General features: G+C 34.3%; 1 long non-coding RNA gene across 1 annotated transcript; it reads left to right on the forward strand.

The window, feature by feature from the left end:
• Positions 1 to 259: 259 nt before the first annotated feature.
• On the forward strand, positions 260 to 13,637 carry LOC124456056. The gene is made up of 2 exons (XR_006952088.1): positions 260 to 415; positions 13,466 to 13,637. It is a non-coding gene; the product is annotated as an uncharacterized LOC124456056 (long non-coding RNA).
• The last annotated feature ends 3 nt before the right edge of the window (positions 13,638 to 13,640 follow it).

The raw sequence follows: 13,640 nt of genomic DNA on the forward strand, positions 1-13,640 counted from the left end.
TCTCAAATAACAATCATAATTTATTTACATAATTTTCGACTGTGCAGAAGTGTTTGATGTTGTTTGTAAGTCTACGTTGTGTATGTCGTGAATGGTGTCTGATGTATGGTAGTTTAAAGTAAAGAGTTTTTATGGACTGTTCATTGTTGTTGGCCATGGTTATTACATCTACAAATATGTAACGATACTCTCTGGTTCAAAGCATTTGCATTACAACAAACGATTTACATGACATATTTTTTTCAAAATTCAGGCACAATGTCCTATATTTGCGTTCTGGATGATTGGGAAATAAATAGGAAAGAACTAACTATTACGGACAGCAAACTAGGTGGATTGTGCTTTGGCGTGGTGAAGAAGGGGATATATCATAACAAAGACCAAGATATATATATTGATGTAAAGATGCTAAAAGGTAAAATTTTTGATTGACTGCAAAGTATGACAGTTTGAAGAGCAGTGTGCTTGTACTTTAAATGCCCAAGTTTAAAATATTTCACTTAATTAATTGTTCCAAACATCATGAAACATGCGTACATGTGCAAATACAAACACAAAATTAGGAAAGCAAAATATTGACATTGATTTTTTTAATGATGCAACTCAACGAGCCCAATACGTTAATCAGTTCTCAAGCATTATATCGAAGCAGTTTATTTTTTCCTTAAATTAATAATCTCTCATGTGAGCGCTCAATTTTATGTTGTATTATACATAGGCAGACTGGCCTATGTAGCATCAGGAATTTTACCTGTGAGCCCCAGTGATGTGTGCTCTTTCGCGCTGCCTTTCAAGAAATTTACAAAGTGAAAAATGATAAACTATTAAAGTGAAGATACCTACAATGACTAAAGTCTAAAGCAATTTGTATGTATAAAATGTTTTGGTCATACAGTGTTGTGTAAACATTAGCTCAAAGTGATATTCAAAATATAATTTTATTTGAAGAACTAACAACTTTATGTAACGGTTGGGAAAATATATTGCATTTACATATTCATTATTCAAAAATAGTAGTGAGTTAAAGTTTCTATTTCTAATCAGTGATTGTGGAATTTGTGTAAACTTAATAGTATAAAATTATAAAAGTATCTTAATATTGTGGGTCATTTTCCTGACTCAACTTGTGCAAACAAAATACATACAGTCTATTCATCTTGTACTAATCTCTAACGATACTTCCACAACTTCCACTAGGAGCAATGTTTATCGTTCTCTGTAAACAACCGCGAGGAATTGAGACGAGAAAAGAAACTGTAAAATGCAAAAGGGAAATGTCAAAAGAATTAAGTTTATTCATCAAACAAATAACTGCAATGTAGTAATCGTTATAAGTAAACATTTTAAGTTAAGCTGTAGACCTGGAATTCATACAGCGTTTGTTTGTAGTGTAAAAAGTGTATGCATCACTATGCATCACAAGTGGACATTTTTTAATTGTTAAAAAATTGTTAACGAAGTAAAGTTAAAAGATAAAAAAAAAGGGGTGAGTTTGATGATGCATCAGACATGCGTAGGCAGTTTGGAGTTGTAAAGTTCTTAAACACACGCATGCAAACTTTAAGCGTACACAAGCATGCTAAGGTTACCTTCACTTTGCAAAAACACTATCGCTAATGCGCATTTGAACCTAAAAACTTGAATATTGATGTCGAGTAGGTTTTGTTAATGTGGAGTTTTTCATTGATTTTGAGGAAGAATGAGGTGTCTGCAGTGTCTATGATTTTGAAGTAAGAGGGCGAATAGTTGGTTTTACATGAATATTGGATAAATGTCTCGAAGTTTCTCTAAAATATCGGGAATTACATCACGCGCAACTGAATGCATATACCAACATAGATTGAATCACGAATCGGGTCTTTGAATGAGAAGAAGTTTTTGATTTTAAATGATGTGAAAAATAGTCGAGTGTCAATATCTGTAAAGAAGCGTTTCACAATGTTCTGATGAACTATTTTATTTTCACATCACTTCATACAAAACTGGAATTATACGCACACTCAGCTACAGAGCATACAAACTTGACAATACGACCAATGGCTTTCAACGAGGTATAAAAAACATCACATCTATTCTTTTACGAAACTCCTTCCCACTATACTTTATTAACAGAACCGTAAAACGATACCTCGACAACAGAAATAACACAACCTCAAACTAGAAACCGAAACTCTTGATAAAACGACAAAGGCCAACGCAAACGAAAATTCCAAAAATAACAAATCAATGCTGTAAACTATCATACATCGGACATTACTCGCGACACACACAGTGCAGACTTACGAAAATTATGAAACGCTTCTGTACAGATATTGACATTTGACTATTTTCACATCATTTAAAATCAAAAACTTTTTCTCATTCAAAGACCCGATCCCTGATTCAATTAAATCAATTCGATTTTTTAACATAACACAACAGACAAAACTCATATCTTTCGACACTCTTTATTAACAGAACCGTAAAACGATACCTCGACAACAGAAATAACACAACCTCAAACTAGAAACCGAAACTCTTGATAAAACGACCAAGGCCAACGCAAACGAAAATTCCAAAAATAACAAATCAATGCTGTAAACTATCATACATCGGACATTACTCACGACACACACAGTGCAGACTTACGAAAATTATGAAACGCTTCTGTACAGATATTGACATTTGACTATTTTCACATCATTTAAAATCAAAAACTTTTTCTCATTCAAAGACCCGATCCCTGATTCAATTAAATCAATTCGATTTTTTAACATAACACAACAGACAAAACTCTCATATCTTCCGACACAAATCTCATTCATGTAAAACCAACTATTCACCCTCTTCTTTCAAGATCATAGACGCCGCACACACCTCATTCTCCCTTAAAATCAAAGAAATACGCCACATTAACAAAACCAACCCTGACCTCAATGTTCAAGTTTTTAGATTCAACACAATACTTAGTATAAAACACGATCCCCATTTATCTATCTCATTTCCTTACTATTGGTATAATTTATCAATATTATCGCTTCCGCTTAATATTGGGAAAATAAAGGTCTAAAGGCCTAATTCCACGGCAGCGAAATGCGAAATAGTTCGCGCGAAATTCTGTTTCTGCGAAATTTTCTCCTGTAATTCGATTTCCACGCATGAGAAAAAGAGCGCCAAGTTTTAAATAATATAGCAATATGGAGTTCAGCCGCAAACAATTAATTTGCCTGCTCTTGATATACCGAAGAAGAAAACGACGTTTGAAAAAATACAAAAAGAGATTTTGGGTCAGAAAGCTTTTTAAAAGTCGTGCAATACGAGGGGAATTTGTGAACTTAGTACAGGAGTTGAAACTGCACGACCATGAGTTGTTTTTTAAGCAATTCAGGATGGATCCTAGCCAGATGGAAGAGGTTTTAAGCTGGATAGCGCCAAAAATTTATAAACAGGAAACTCGGAGAGATGTTATAAAACCTGAAGAGAGATTATGTGTGACTATGCGCTATTTAGCAACGGGTGACTCTTTCTCAACCATATCGATGAGTTATAGAATTGGAGAAACCACAATATCAAAGATTGTCAGCGAAACATCGAGTACTATTTGGGAAGCAATGTTGGAGAAAAACATTTTGAACATGCCTAAAGCACCAGAAGATTGGTTAGCAATTGCCAAATTGTTTGAAAAACGTTGGAATTTTCCTAATTGCTTGGGGTGCATTGATGGAAAACATGTACTCATTCAAGCACCTGCTAGGAGTGGTTCACTGTTTTTCAATTATAAAAACTTTCTCAATTGTGCTGCTAGCAGTTTGTAATGGAAACTACCAATTTACAATGGTCGATATTGGGAAGCAGGCAGGCAAAGTGATGGTGGTGTATTTTCTAATAGCAATCTTGGCTATTCTATTCTTAAGAATCTCCTGCCAGTGCCTAGACCAAGACAGATAGACAGTTCAAATGTTTTATTTCCATTTGTCTTTCTTGGCGATGATGCATTCCCATTACGTCAGAACTTGATGAAGCCTTATGCAAATCCTAATTTGGACATAAGGAAACTTGTGACCAACTATCGCATATCAAGAGCCAGGCGTATAATTGAAAACTCGTTTGGAATATTGGCTGCAAGATTCCGAATATTTAGACGTCCAATTCATGCAAAAGTTGACACAGTTATTTCAATTACCAAAGCTTGTGTTGCTTTGCATAATTACCTAATGAATGGAAAGACATATGCTAACCGATACTGTCCATTAGGTTTTGTTGACCATGAAATCAATGGACATTTCAAAGGAGGGGACTGGCGAGATATGGTAGTTGATACAACTGGTTTGGGTCAAATATCAAGAGTTGGTTCAAACAACTATGCAAAAGATGCTAAAGAAGTAAGAGACAATTTTTGTAAATATTTTAATTCAAAGGAAGGAGAGGTCCCTTGGCAATGGCATGCATATGATGTTGATGTAAATAATTGCCACAAATCATGATAACTTTATTTAAAAGACATTAATGTCATCCCTAAAATTTGCATGGGAAATGATCATGATTCATGCAAGGAATTCAAATTTTTTTCAAAATAAAAAACATCACAACAAAACTTACAAACAAAACATAAACCTGTCAGACGAAACAAAGTGAATATTCACATTTCCCTCATTCATCATCCATCTCTTTCAGAAGAATCTGTTGAATATTTATTTTTACTTCCAGACTTTTTTTTCTTGGGAACTTTCTCAAAACATCCACAATACTTTTACAAAAAAAGAAATCTTCATCTTCATGTTCTTTCTTATCACTGCCTTGATCTTTTTCTTTTATGGCATTAATTAAGTAGTGATCAATAGGATCCATGTCATCATTTTTTTTCCTTTTACGATGAACTATAGTTGCCTGAGGTTCAACATTAGGGAAGCTTTGATTTAAAATACCTTCTGCACAAGAAATAGGTTCTGATGATGTAGACGAGGATGGGGACTGGTGTTGTGAATGTTGTGGTTCAACAGACTGGATGGTAACGTTGCTATGGGTGGTGCGATTACTTAGTGTATCCCGAAGGAATGCCAATTGACTAAAATATCTGCAGCGAGGTGGCTTATAAGCACCTGCACCTGACCTGCTCATATCTCTTTCTCTGTCAAGACATTTTTTGAAGCTATCACAGAGATTTTTCCACTTGTTTTTCAAAAAGTTAACTAAAAAAGTTAAATAGAAAAATTTAAGAAATTAAGCTAGTGAACACAATTAACACAAAGATCTTTTATTATTTAGGCAACTGCCTTTTTAACCATGCAATTGATGACTAGATGTGGTGCAGTACAATTCACAAAAAATTCAACTGTATCCACCAAGTTGCAAAATCTTGAACATCAGAGTTCCTGAACTGCCTATGACATAATCTGTAAAGGGAGAGCCTTGCATAATTTCATCCCACACCATACTCTAGTAAATATAGAAGTCACTGGTGTAAACAGTAGGGAACTTAAAAAACTTGGAGAAAATAAAACATGCATGAAATATGTAACTTCTGTGTACTCTTTCTTATTACTTATATAGCATGTTCAAAGTGCACCTTCACCTGAAGGCTTGGCAGAAAACACACCAAACTAAACCATGTACTCACCATCGCGTTTAAGTTTTTTTGCTAAATTTGCCCAGACAATCCTTTTCTTGTCTGACCGTTTGAAATCAGGGGATTCTCTCATCCATAAAATTGGCAAAGACTGAACTTCGCTAATAAGTATTTCACAAAAATCATCATGGAAATCGAGAGTTTCGTTGGCATTTATGCTATGAAGTAATAGAGCTGTGTCTTCCGAAAGACTAGTCATGTTGATTTCCAGAGACGCCATATTAAATTTTGTTTACAAAGCAGTTATTTCATTGGTTTCGCTGGTTTTTTTCGCTTGAGAGTTGAAACAATTTCAACTTTGGCGAAACAGAAATTTTTCGCCGAGAAATGTCTCATGGCAAGGGTGCGCATGCGTTATATCAGTTTCCCGCGAACTATTTCGCATTTCGCTGCCGTGGAATTAGGCCTTAAAGGACTTTTTGAGGCTGATGAGCTCTGTTTTCTATGCGCATGTCATTAAAGATTTTGATAAGTACTATCTTTTGGATAAAAATCGGCATTGTGTCAAAGCACATGCCGTTTTAACAAAATAGAAATAACAAATTACATATTTTTTAATGTAAATATTTTACACAATTTAACCAAAAATTTTTACGAATAAATTTTTTCTGTATAGCACAGAAAAGGTTAGGTGATAAAAACGCCACCACGGAAAGAAGCTTATAATAGTACATGCAAAATCGACAAAGAGGAAGGGAGGGGAGGTCAGGGAGATTTTTTGTGAAACTTCCCCTGACGATGGCCACTTGAATGGCATGGGATTTGTTTGTGAATTACCAATGATACTATCCTCTGTGCACGTGAGTGAATCACACTATGTGCATGTGAACAAAATATAACTAATTGTAGCAAACAGCCTGTTCGCACTTGTAGCGTCCGCAATTAACCTTGAACTTCATGACCATAACACGAGGACTGTTTTTGTAAATAAACTAAATAGTAACTAACTTCCTCAGTACTCCAGTACTTTTGTATATGTTAACAGATTGTTCTCCGTTTCTCCCTGATTAACATATCTCCTACTTAAAATTTATATACAAACTAACGCGCGGAAGCAATAAAATTGTTATTCGCTTATGAAAATAACTCCGTTATATATTTATGCATTATAGTGACAATAGTCCAAATAATCTCAGCTTTTTAAACCCAGTGTTAACTAAACTAGATGCTGTTGTCGAATGGTCGTTGTGAGGTTCTCAGTCTTGACCACCAAAACATTAATCTTGCAAAAAACCATTCAATAAAAATATTAAGTATTCGTATAGCACTAAAGCATTTCAGACTGTTTATTACTGGATATTTAATAAGTGTTGTTAATATGATAAAAAGTGAATGCATGGCATCAACATGGAACAAGGAAACCAATCTGTTCATATATAATCTCATGCCAACAAAGGCAAATTCATGTCATAACAATGTTTTCATCAATAATAAAAAGTACTGTTCATTCAATGTCGAATGCCACATCAGTCAAATGAGCCGAGAGTTATCATCTTGTGAATGAAAGTGACAGGTCCTCCAAAAGTATGACCAAGTTAATTTGGTGGTAAAAGTTGTTGAAGAATGGTGTACTTCTGTCTCGATGTCACAAAAATTATTCAAATGTGCCTTCTAACTGTAGCCATATTTTTTGTCTTGTCTACATCCACAGAACCAGGTTGAACTTTTTCTTTCTGTCAGCATGAGCCGTATATTATTTAGCAAAAGTTTCTCAACCCAAAAGTACAATAGATCTTCTTATTTGTCAAACTTCACTCACAAAGCAAACTGACCTTAGCACATTCAAGCCAGGTTCGTTGGGCTGTGATAAATTTCGGCAAGATTTCATCAATCATTGCATTCATCATACACATTTTATCTCTCGTCTCATCCTTCTTGACATAGTTGAACAACACAACATTTAATTTGCTAACCGTATTCACGATTGTATTTAATGATTTTAATAAGACGATCCTCCTCTTTCCGGGCCCAGAGAAGCACCATTTCCAGAGTGTAAGTTTTGCTTAAAACACGATTGTTTTTCAGAACATAGTGCGTTGCGGCTTGAATCTCGGCAATGATCGTTTGCATTCGCAAGTCGCCACTTTACTTAACATACGTTCGGATTACAAAATCTCCGTTTCTTTGTCATATTTCCTTATGATTTTGTGCATTTAACAAAAAGAAAGGTCCTTTCGCTCAGACCCTGTCGTTTAAATGGTTTAAAACCATGCAATGGTGCAATGAATTGAGAAAAAACTTGGCCGATATAATAGTAAATTGTCTTACTGCACCACTCTTCACTCCCAATAATGGCGGACAGTCAAAGTTTGTGACGTAGTGGTGACGTAGGTGCAAACACTCTATTACTTTTATATAAACTTTGTATTATTTATGTAATTATTCACTCATACTGAAGATGGCACTAAGGGATTTCTATTTTCAAAAAGAATTGTCGTCTACATGCGCATGCTAAGGTTATCTTTTTAATTTTGCTGCATCACAAATATCCTGAAAAAATGATCGAACTAATGCCATACACTGATTTCAAATAAGTGATTTGGACTAGCCTAGTTAATGCTTGGAACACGGCACCTAATCAAAAAGCAGAATGCAAAATCTCTAATGTGTCATGCTTCTTAATCATCTAGTTTATTTGGTTTTTTTAAGGTACTTGATTTATACTAGATATAGCCACACAAGTACCCACCAACCCATGCCAATAGATTATGGCTATAAAAAGCACCGCTTTTTACATTTTCAGCGTGATTTATGACGAGACCAGTTCGCCCGTGGCTGTATAAAGTTTCAGTGCCATGTTAATTTAATAAAATTCGGGATTCTGTTATTTGCAGCGTATGCAGCTCGAAATTAAATTTAATTTTAAAAACATAAAAATACAAAAAAGTTTTCAACCACTCTTTATGAGTTATTTGAATCACACTGATTTTAAAGATCGTGGCATAAAACCTTTGCAAAGGTATCATTGTTTTTTTCAATGACTGTCCAAATTCCAAATTATGAAAATTTTCAAATATATTTTCTCTAAGCACAGTAGCACTAGTAGGCATTGCCATGTGTAGTCACAAGTATGCTAGTTAAAAATAGGCTCGAAGCAACGAGTCGAAAGCTCAATAAAAAGTCATTTAAAAGGCGGAGAAACTTTTATCTTTTATGTATTAAATGCCTGGATTACCAATTTTCAAACTTATATATATATAACCGTACATCCTGTGTCCCAAGTGCAGGGGTCACCATTTTAAAATGTGATAGCCGGGAGGGCACATTGCATTTACACTTTGTATATATATATATATATATATAAGTTTGAAAATTTGTAATCCAGGCATTGAATACATAAAAGATAAAAGTTTCTCTGGATTTTAAATGATTTTATTAAGCTTTCGACTCGTTACTTCGAGCCTTCATCAGAATGAGGATATTTATTTACACGTGCTTTTAGCTTGGAGACGTTTAGAGCGAATGAATTTCACTAATTGACAAGCACTTTCCCATAGACCACAAACTGAGAAAACTATTTAACCGCAACACAATTAAATTAAGCTACAGCTGCATGAGCCATATGGAACATATTATTAATAACCATAAAAACGCATATTGAGAGAACCTGACAATACTAATGACACCATCAATGACAAAAATACACAAACTAAAACATGCAACTGGCGACAAAAACAAAACTGCCCACTTAACAGAAACTGCCTACAATCATCTGTCATCTACCAAGCAACTGTTAAACGTTTGGACACTAACACAACTGAGACATACATCGGACTTACATAAAACGAATTTAAGACTCGACACAGGAACCACAATGCCTCTTTCTGCCACAAAAAACTAAAAAACTCTACCGAACTCAGCAAACACATATAGACACTAAAAGACATCAACATCGCTCACGATATCTCATGGAACATCATCACTAACAGCAAACCGTACAACAGCGCCAACAAAAGATGCAACCTATGCCTGAAAGAAAAATTCTTTATCACCTACCAACCACAACTATCATCACTCAACAAACGTAACGAACTTATCTCCTCTTGTCGCCATAGACACAAGGCACTTTTATCCAATTTGTAACCATACACTCAACATATTATGTAATTCTATCTTAATTTTTTACCCTAACTTCCTCTTGTATATATAATCTAGCACATGCTTTTGTATTCATTTAATATTATCCCCTGAAGAGTGAGAAATCACGAAACAGGCTTGTCGGGATGAAATTGTAGTTTTTGTGTATTTTCTTCTTCTCATCAATATTTACGCTCTGCTCTTAAGCATCGAGCACTGTACTTACGGAGATTCAAATAAACAAAACTTCCTATATATATATATAGTGGAAGTGATATATATATATATATATATAATATTTTGCTTACAATTTTAACATCACTAAATATCACTTCACTTGACGTCTTTAACACTTAAAATTCAGGGGTGGATCTAGGGTAGGTCAAATCAGTCACGCGGCATATGTTTCTAGTTCAAAAATTATTTATCAAATTTAATGATTACAATTTTTTGATCATTAAATTTTCGTTCTGTAATCGTTTGGATTTCATAGTCAAAATTCTGTTTTATGTATGAAAACTTATACAAATACCACCTTACTAAACAGATCAGTAGATAAAAACATATCTAGAATTATATTAACTGGCTGAGTGATAAGCGGGATGGCTCGACTGGTTCGACCGAAAACGGAGTTAGAGAACGCTTATTTAAGCCATTCCATTGTTCAATAGCCAGATCAGTGGACGATCTGGAATAATCTCGACCGATAAGCGGGGTGGCCGGACGTATAAGGGAGTCCAATTGCTATCGTGTAATTGGTTCGTTTAAATGTTTGTCTTACTGCGATTGGTTTGACCGATTTCGACTGATAGCCAACTGAACTAACATAGTCAAGCTCACTGTCTCAATTGAATGCAGGGGCTGATCTAGAGTATGTCAAATCCGTCGCGCGACTGATGTTTGAAATTCAAAAAATTACCTATTCATATTAATTAAAAATTCATTAATTATTCTTACTTTATTATCGCATTTACTTCGTGATAAAAATCCAACTTTATTTATTATTGAAAACTAATGACTAATCCAATGAATATCTCGTTGGTAACGAGATCAGTTGAATTTTAATTGACCTGGAATAACCGACTGATAAGCGCGGTGGCTTGACTGGTTCGACTGATAAAGGAGTCTATGAACGCCAAAAACGCTTATTTCATTGGTCAATAGCCAGATCAGTGGACGATCTGGAATAATCTCGACCGATAAACGGGCGGCCGGACCTATAAGGGAGTCCACTTGCTATCGTGTAATTGGTTCGTTTAAATTTTTGTCTTACTGTGATTGGTGTGACCGATTTCGACTGGTAGCCAACTGGACTAACATAGTCAAGCTCACTGTCTGAATTGAATGTTTGATCGTTTCATAGTAATTTTTTAAAGCATTAGAGAAACCAAACTACAATCAGATGGAATTTATGGAAATCTTTTACAAATTCATATATTGACACGAATGCTGCTTTCCAAACTGGGAATTTTTTCAAGAGGGCGAAAAATTTATGCATGAATTGTAAATGCTTGGCAAAGACGATCTCGCGAGCGACATTTCAGTCATTGATGTTCAAAAGCAAGCCAACATTGTTTTGAGTTTTATCAGCAGAAATTTACATCCAAAATCGTAAGTAAAGGACAACTGAAGTGTATGCATGAATGTAATATATCAAAGTCAATTTATGCGAGTGTGTGATGCGATTTATATTAATATGGCGTATGGTAAGCAGATTGATGCTTCTAAACTTGTTGTTGAAGGACTTTTAGCTATGATTTCTTTAGTGCTTGGAGAATCGTGACCGTTATATGGAGGCGAAATCCTACATTCCTGCAAATATATTTCAATGGACAAAAAATCTTTAGCCATAATGCGCCATACTATTATTTACTTTATCATAAACAAATGTTTGGGGCTTTTCAGTTAATGATCATTGATCATTCAATCATTGGACAGTTATACTACATATTGTTTAAGATTTGAGAAAACTAACATTTATTACATGAGAAGCTGTTTACTATAACCTGTGATTTTGAGTCTTCTGACCATGAAGCTTTTTGACAATTTGACTGGAATGGTATTAAGCCTGAGTATTTCACTGACACATACATGAAATGTTGTCACATGTCACATATTGTCCCCTTTTCTAACTGAACACCTCATGTAGAGATGTAAAGGTGTGTTAATCTACAGCTCATACCAGATTGTTTGCCATAAATTCCAAAGGGCTATTGATGTATGAAAAGCATTTTCTATAAAGTAAAAATGTCTTCCTATGTATGCAGATAAACCTTGAAATTTGGCAAAACAACAAAGTATTTTTCATGATAACTAGGTAATTTTTCTGATGATCAGTATAATTTCTTAACTAAATTATTTCAGATTTACATTTAAACGAGCTTTGATCATATGAAAAGATATTTATCATAACCAGTAAGCATGACACATGAACCAATTTTAACATTCATGTAATTATATAATTAAAGACATGTTGGTTACATTCTGTTTGTATTTGATAATACAATGCTACTAGTGATTGCTATATAGCACACCTTGCAGAAGATAATAGTCTAGTGAAATGCCTAATAAACATTTATGGCATTAAGCTGTCCTTAACTGCAAATTTTCACTCTGATAATTTTTGCTTAATCTTTGGCAGAAAAAAATTTTGAGGTTTTTCTCAAAAGGTGAATTTGCTGGCACTGTTGTGGAGATGGGTAAAGGGTTACAATAAACTTGCATGGTTTGAAGTCTGAGCTTTTCTCTATCTATGAACTGTCACTTGTCGTGCCAAATTTCTAATTTAACTCATTACATAGAGGTTTGAATGGGGGTCTCTAGGGGGGTCTATACCTGACAACTTGGTAGAAATTTTAAAAGACTACATCTGTTTTTGAATAGCATTATTGTAAAATAAATTTTACGTTGCTAGACATGCTAATGAGCTTGTATTATCAAATACAAACAGAATGTAACCAACAAGTTATCAAAAAGCTTAATTATGTACTAATTACAGGAAGAATATGAGATCACATCTTAACAAATTCACTATTTATTCTAATTAAGTTAGTGCGTATTTGCAAGTTGCAATTGACTCGCGAATTATCGGAGTCATTCACAAAACCCTGCAAATATATAATAAAAATAGTCATAGCTAATCAGCTCAGGATATTAGACAAATGCAAGCTTTGCGGGTGATCACTAAAATTCAAATTTGCTAGACGTTATTATTTTGGAGAACATTGGTTTTAAAATTTCCATACTTTGGAAATTTTGAACATCTAACTATATATCAAGGTAAATAAGTATATATTTGAAAATTCCTTTTTCTTAATAGCAAAGTGTTATATTTTTCAACGCATGGGCACAGAACACGAATATACAGAAGAGTCGCTCGCGTCAGAAAGTGGTGGATGATTAGGTTTTTTGACTTTTTCCAACCTTTAAAATGATCCGAAGTCATTTTTTAAGTCATAATATACTTGAATTCAATATTAAGTACTGATGTCATGTAATTTTAATGGTTGGAAAAAAGTGAGAAATGCTAATCATCTGGCTGGAATATTGGCTGACACGAGGACGCGTTGTACATCTGAGTGACCCTTCTGTAAAATCATTATTCTGTGCACTTTATTAGATGTGTGGATCAAACATGAGGTAAACTTTCTTGTTATTGTTATTAAGCGAAGAGATAAGCTATAGAAGTTAGACCCCATGTCTGATATAATGACAAGGACATTCAATCCAAGTTTGAATTTTTATTCTTGGTTTGAATTTTTATTTTTTGTTTTCTCTTCCTAGGGGTGTTATTTGAGAGGTATTGGTTTGTTTGATCACTGAAATCTAGTTTTGAACACTCAGGTACATTGTCTAAAGAAAATTTGTGGTCATTGGAAAACATTGATAACTAGCTTATGTGTAAAGTCTTAATGTAATCTAGCTGTTGCAAAACCATTACATTTTACCTTCTTCATTT

Source organism: Xenia sp. Carnegie-2017, unplaced genomic scaffold, assembly GCF_021976095.1.
Source record: "Xenia sp. Carnegie-2017 unplaced genomic scaffold, XeniaSp_v1 HiC_scaffold_41, whole genome shotgun sequence".
NCBI lineage: Eukaryota > Metazoa > Cnidaria > Anthozoa > Malacalcyonacea > Xeniidae > Xenia > Xenia sp. Carnegie-2017.